General features: G+C 37.1%; 1 long non-coding RNA gene across 6 annotated transcripts; it reads left to right on the top strand.

Moving 5' to 3' along the window:
* Positions 1 to 211: 211 nt before the first annotated feature.
* On the top strand, positions 212 to 6,670 carry LOC127456387 (uncharacterized). 6 transcript variants are annotated; one of them, XR_007899829.1, is made up of 5 exons: positions 212 to 474; positions 1,012 to 1,097; positions 1,204 to 2,873; positions 3,292 to 3,413; positions 6,298 to 6,670. It is a non-coding gene; the product is annotated as an uncharacterized LOC127456387 (long non-coding RNA). The 6 variants fall into 6 exon arrangements; XR_007899828.1 differs by having other exon boundaries at positions 212 to 479; XR_007899830.1 differs by having other exon boundaries at positions 1,012 to 2,853.
* Positions 6,671 to 7,132: the final 462 nt, after the last annotated feature.

Here is a 7,132-nt window from a genome sequence, read left to right as displayed (position 1 = left end):
ATTATTTTCATAAACTCATTGGTTTTGAACGCATATCATTTTACCGTATATCGCATTTTGCCATGGTTTTATCACACTGTTGCACAGACAGAATGAATGAGAGATCAGGCGCCGACAGGACAGTCCTCCACGCCTTCTGACACGCCTCCACAAACTTTACACAACCAGCAGAGAGCAGAAAGCTGCTGGGCAAATGCTGCTTTAACTTTCTTTGCACCAAAACTGAATCTTGTTTCATCTTGGCAAAATAATAAACACATTTTACTACCCGTTCTTGTCAGAGAGCATTCTCTCTTTCTTAGCAGTGCATAGTAAACAAACATGCAGATCTCGCATTCAGCATGGCTTGTGAAACACTGCCTTTGGGAATAAACAAAAAAAAAAAAAAAAAAAAAAAAATCATTGGAGGTTATGCAGGTACATATAAATGGAGGTTTACATGGAGACAAGAAAGACTGCATCGTCACGATCTCGGTAAAGTAAGAAGCAGATTTTATTACCGTCTCTTCAATACAACAACACACAGCAACATGTGAATGATTTACTTACTCTTTTACTATAAATGCTGAAGTTAGAAAATGATCTGACATCAGGCCATCATTCTGCTGTACATCCTGTGGTTTTGTGATAGTTTATAAACTTCTATCACTAAATTCTGGTATTATTATCCTTCTATTTATTTACATTGCAGTCAATAACAGCTGAACTTTTACACATTATGCGGAAATGCAGCCGCTGCTTACTTCCACGTTACAAAATAAGGTGGATAAGATTACTGATATGATTGGAGTCCTAATACTATGTGAATGGTCATGATTTCAAAATTACAATTCATTTCTTTAGGAGTAAAACGTTTTTAATGAGGAAAAAAAGTTACTGAGCACACCTTTAAGTGTCCTGAAAGTAAAGTCACAATGCAAAAAATCTTAATGGTCTGTAATGTAGGCTTCTTTTTCTTTATGTAAAATATAATTTCATGTTGTTGTTTTTTTTGTTTTGTTTTTTTTATAGATTTGGGTTTAAATATGAGCAGAACATTTTCTTGACAGTTTTCGTGAGAATCACCCATTTCTCATACCACTCTGCGATCTCTACAAGTAAGCAAATCAAATAATTTCAACTCAAATCAATATTTCATGTCCATTTATTTATTTACTTGGCAATTATTTAGATGGTAATTTTTGCTATATAAACACCTAACAGAAATCTGACACAAACCGGAGGTTGCAATTCAGCTGTTTCTGGACACTCCATGGTCTCTTTCTTCACACATAATAAAGTAATCTCAACTCAAGTCAATATTTCATGTCCATTTAATTACTTATTTGGTAAGTAGCCATGTAATAAGCAGGATGATCTACAGTCAGCCTGTTATTATTGCCAAATAAACCCCTTCTATGTGTGTTCATATTAGTGCTTGTGCCCTGTCGCCCGCAAAGCTGGGTGGCCTCCCGGGCTTGTATGCAAGATCTAGAGTGGCACATTACAACGTAAAGACACACCAGTGGCCATTGAGCCCCTCTTACTACCCACAAGGCCTTGTTTCAGAACAAATGCTCTGAGTGGAGTTGAGAGCTCCGAGTGGACAATTAGAAAATGGCAGCAAGCGAGAAGAAATTCTCCATGACAGCTATGAGCTGCTGTGCAGCAGTAATATGCTAATGATCTCAGCAGATCCCAGCACATACTGACACTTCCAGGTTTGAAATTCATAGCCTCAAACAGCTAGAGCAAACTCTCATACTATTGCTCCATGTTTCTGAAGGCCAGTGATTAGAACCATTAGTATTTGAAGCACTCTGAGGAGGATTTCAGCTCTTAAAATGAAAATATAGCTGAATTGAGACCAAAAGCCTTGTCAAATTTAGCATACAAATCTCTCCAAAATGTAATATTTTAGCTGTTTATAGCCTTTAAGGCATCACAGGTCATGGATTAATAGACATATATGAGTATAATGAGCTTTCATTTGCAGGTTTCCAGGAGCATTTTGAGCTGGTGTCTCCTGCTTCAGAGGGGTCACAGCAGCGCCTGCCCCAGCCCCCCCTGGAAAATAAATTTTTCACTCTCATAGACAGATCAAAGGGTGAACACGCAGATCAAAGAGCACAGACATACATCTCCAGTCATATCGGTGTTGTTTACATGAATGCTAAAGGCACTGAAATCAAATATATTTTACTGAAAAATATGTTTTGTGTCAAAGTATTTTGATGCCACTTTTGAAGTTCAGGGTATAATTTCAACTTTTCAGATGATGTGTCAAGCTTTAATGTGATTGGAGAAATAATTCCACTATCCTAGACTCTTTACTCTCACCATGGAAAGTAGAGAAAAAAACATCAGTTTCAGTCTTAAGATGCTTTCCAGATGCTGCATTTAACAAGGGTCACTTTTACTGTACAAGTTAGGCAAAACATTTAAACGAATCACACAGTTTAATATATTTGTATACATGTATACAATGGATAAGTTAAACAGCCTTACCTGGCTGAGACACGCTCCAAGCATTCATATTAATAAAAGCATCTGAAGATGTACAATCTTTTTAAATGATCTTTTGATTACATTTTTTTAATAATTATATTCTCTTTTTTTTCTTCTAATTTTCATCTTGTTTGAGATTATTACACTTTTGTTGTTCTAGTTTTTCTTATTCTTTTTATTTATTTTTTGTAATTGTTTTTATGCTTTTTCTGGATATTTACATTGACCCATGAAGCTGCTGTAGAGCCGAGGAGGGCGGGGCCGGGCTGGAATGAGACACACCAGGTCCCCAATCAGCCTGATGGGGTGCGCGAGGGATAAAGGCGGCCGGGGACGACAGTTCGAGAGAGAGAATTGCAGGCAGCTGTACTGTGTGGTTTTTGGTTGTGTGTTTAAGTTGTTTATTAAATTATTATTTATGTTATTAAGCCGTTTCTCGCCTCCTCCTTTCCATTGAACCCCCTTACAGCTGCATTTTCTTTTTTTTTTGTTGCTGTTTTTATTTAATTTAATTAGAGCTATTATTATTATTATTATTATTATCATATTATTATTATACCCTTATTATAAAGGATATTCAAACTGGTAATCTGACTAAAATCTAAGATTTAATTCTCAGATGACCATTAAAAGGTATGGTCACAATAATTTACATAGAGGAAAACAATTAAATGAAAACTTTCTACTGCTTAGCACGTTACTGAAAATAAAATAAAAATGAAATGAAAAAGAGTAGTGCTAAAATTCAAATGAAAATTTTAAAGTAAGTGTGTTTGTATAATCAAATGTGTGTGTGCATTTCAGATGTCGCCGAGAAGCATTCCACTCTGCGTTGGAACAGATGCACAGTGATGTGTGGACGCCTGGAGCCGCTCCAAACAGCCGTATGCGATCAGCAGGGCAGAAGAGGTGACAGAACACATCAGGTAAGCCTGTATCTCCGCCTGCTCTCCTACTCTATGTCACAGATGTAGTGCATTCCCAGGCCACATGTTAACCTTAATTCAGCATGACAAGCACATGAATGCTTTTCATGCCGTGTAACTATGATCCCCCTCACTCTGTTCATGGACAGTGAATGTTCTGCTTGATCTTAAAGTTAACCACAACCACAACATATCCTAACCCCAACTCAACTCCACCACAAACTCAAACCACAAACACAACCCCAACCCAACTTAAACTACAAACACAACCACAACTCAACTCAAAGCCCTAACCCTTAAAGGGTGTCACATACCAGACAAGAAGTGCCACTCCACGTTGCATCAGTTATTGCACAAAGAATGCGTCAACTTCAGATGAGATTCAACTTTACACTCTCTTCAAGACAGATACATAATTTTGATGGAATAATTTGTTATTTAACGTTAACCAGTGAATTCAGCACATTGCTAAATCTGATTGGATGTCTACCTCTGACGTACTGATGAACTCAATTGCAAAATGGATTACTGTGGGCTGAAAGCAAACAATATGTTGACATCTAAAGCCACTTTTTTATTGTCTAATCACTAAATGCCAGTCTTTAAATGATATAATCTGACAAACAATATGTTGCCATGAGGTCAAAGGAACTGCCTGCAGAGCTCAGAGATAGGATTGTGTCGAGGCAGAGATTTGGGGAAGGCTACAAGAAATTTCAGCTGCACTGAAGGCTCCCAAGAGCACAGTGGCCTCCATAATTCTTAAACGGAAGTAGTTTGGAACAATCTGTACTCTTCCTAGAGCTGGCCGCCCAGCCAAACTGAGCAATCAGGAGAGAAGGGCCTTGGTAAGAGAGGTGACAAAGAACCCGATGGTCACTCTGGTTGAGCTCCAGAGATCATGTGTGGAGATGAGAGAAACTTGCAGAAGGACAACCATCACTGCAACACTCCACCGATCTCAGTCTGTGAGAAACAAGATTCTCTGGTCTGATGAAATGAAGATTGAACTGTTTGGCCTCAATTCCAAGCGGAAACCAGGCACTGCTCATCACCTGCGCAATACCATCCCAACGGTGCAGCATGGTGGTGGTAGCATCATGCAGTGGGGGTGTTTTTTAGCGGCAGGGACTGGGGGACTGGTCAGGGTTGAAGGAAAGCTGAATGCAGAAAAATACAGAGATATTCTTAATGAAAACCTGGTCCAGAGCACTCAGGACCTCAGACTGGGCTGAAGCTTCACCTTCCAAAAGGACAATGACCCTAAGCACACAGCCAAGACAACGCAAGAGTGGCTTAGGGACAACTCTGTGAATGTCCTTGTGTGGCCCGGACTGTGGGTTTGTGGGGCCCGAAATCATAAAAATGGGCCCCCCCAGTGTGAAAATAGTCATAACTTTAAAATATCCATAGAACCACTGCAAACGTGGAGCCAATTTTTTTTAAATAGAAAGCACTAAAAAGGAGAACTATACTGTATAGTTCAGTAGATGACAAATAACGTGTCCAATAGCTTTTTTCCCAACATGAAAATGTTAGGTTAACATGCATGCATAAGGGATTGTGTAAAATGTGTATTTTAGTTGCTGTGACAAGTCATAATTGTATCGCCATATTTTGATCGCCTTTCAACTTTTTTCTATAAGTACAAATAAACCAATGTCTCAATTAATATGAGGTCATGTAAACTGCAAGTATGATAATTACTGGGTAACATTTTACAATACGGTTTGCATTAGGTATCATTTACAATGTATAATACAATTTTCCAGCATTTATTAATCTTGGCTAATTAGTTAATTTATAAAAATGTATTGGTTGTTCATGTTAGTTCATATTGTATTAACTAACATTATCTTATACAATTTTAATGTTAAAAATGGTCCTGTATATGTAGAAATGAACACTAACCATGATTAAGTATTATTAATTAAGAGTAAGAGTTACCAAGAGTAATGGTAACAAATACAACCATAAGTGTTACCCATCAAAGTAACACAAAATAAGAAAATGCTGTTTAAAATAGTTTTAGATAGTATAGGACACTGCTGATGATGCTTGAAATTCCATTTCAACTACCCACATAACTATGTGTAAATGTTTATTTAGAGTTGGCCAGAATGTGTGCAAAAGTTAAAACATCAGTGAAAATCAGGGAACTACAGCATATTTTAAATAGGGCCTATAAAAACAACACCTCGAAATATATATTTGTAAACAAATGTAAAGAATAAACACATACCTCTTAGAGAGCAGAGATCTTTGCAGATAGGATGGTTTAGTTATTTTCCAGATTAATTGCTTATATGTTTACTCTGAGTTTTTTTTTTTTTTCATTTTTATATCCATAGTGTGTGAATTCCTTCCCCATCAGATTATTTTGAGAAAATGTGAAAAGCCCTAATGATTTGTCAAGCAGTGTTTCTACTATCCTTTACACAAAATAAACCTTAAAGACTTCTGTCAGGCATATGCATTATTCAGCAAGGTGTGCGATCTGTGTCAAATAATACTGTGATAAGAAGGCGTGCTCCAGTTCCCTGCAATGCTTTGCGTTATGAATAAACTATGCAGATTAGTGTGTACTGCTAAGCTTTACTTCTTGCTGATTTAATATGCACTGCTGTTATTTTATTTGTTGTAACTTTCAGTTATTTGTCTTTTTGTGATTATTCAGAACTCATTTTATACGTAATATTTTGTTTTTAGTTTTCACCATCATTGTGATTTGTATGTTAAATGATAAGCTCCACACGTGTTGCATGCTCTCCTATGTGCGTAATCGAAACCATTGAACTGCGGAGAATTTCGAAATAAAATTCATCAATATTTCTTAAATTTATGACTTGTTCATTTACTTTGCATGGTTGTGGAAATCCCTTAGGCACGTTGGGGCCCTAGGCAGCTGCCTGTATTGCCCGTAGGATGGGCAGGCCCTTGGCCCAGCCAGAGTCTGGACTTGAATCCAATTGAAAATCTCTGGAGAGACCTGAAAATGGCTGTCCACCGACGGTCCCCATCCATCCTGACAGAGCCTGAGAGGATCTGCAGAGAAGAATGTCAGAAAATCCCCAAATCCAAGTGTGCAAAACTTGTCGCATCATACCCAAAAAGACTTGAGGCTGTAATCACTGCCAAAGGTGCTTCAACTAAGTACTGAGTTAAGGGTCTGAATACTTATATCAATGTGATATTTCAGTTTTTTCTTTTTAATAAATTTGCAAAAGTTATCAAAAATCTGGTTTTTGCTTTGTCATTATGGGGTATGGAGTGTAGATTGATGTGAAAAAATAAATCATTTAAAACAATTTAGCATAAGGCTGCAAGATAAAATGTGAAAAAAATGAAGGGGTCTGAATACTTTCTGAATGCACTGTATGTATACATGCCATAAAATCAGTTGACATGCTGTAATTAAAAGTTAGGAAAATCTTCTGTCGTTTTTCAGTGGACTTTTTTTTAATAATAGGATCAAATGGGCAGATTCAATTCATATTGAGAGTTATTAGCAAGAAAAACTTAAGTGTACATTGCCAATGCATTTTTTTTAAATTACTGGAAATGTCAGTTTTAGCCACAGGAAGTGTGTATCTGCTGAGCGACCGCCTTACTCCTTTGTGTATGACTTTCTTTTTTCACATCTATATGTAGCATTTACATTTCATTTAATATATATATTATACAGCACTGTGCAAAAGTCTTAGGCACATAAGATGTTT

This window comes from Myxocyprinus asiaticus, chromosome 18, assembly GCF_019703515.2.
Source record: "Myxocyprinus asiaticus isolate MX2 ecotype Aquarium Trade chromosome 18, UBuf_Myxa_2, whole genome shotgun sequence".
Taxonomy (NCBI): Eukaryota; Metazoa; Chordata; class Actinopteri; order Cypriniformes; family Catostomidae; genus Myxocyprinus; species Myxocyprinus asiaticus.
The sequence above is the reverse complement of the archived record's forward strand: the minus strand, read 5'-3'. Positions and strand labels throughout refer to the sequence as shown.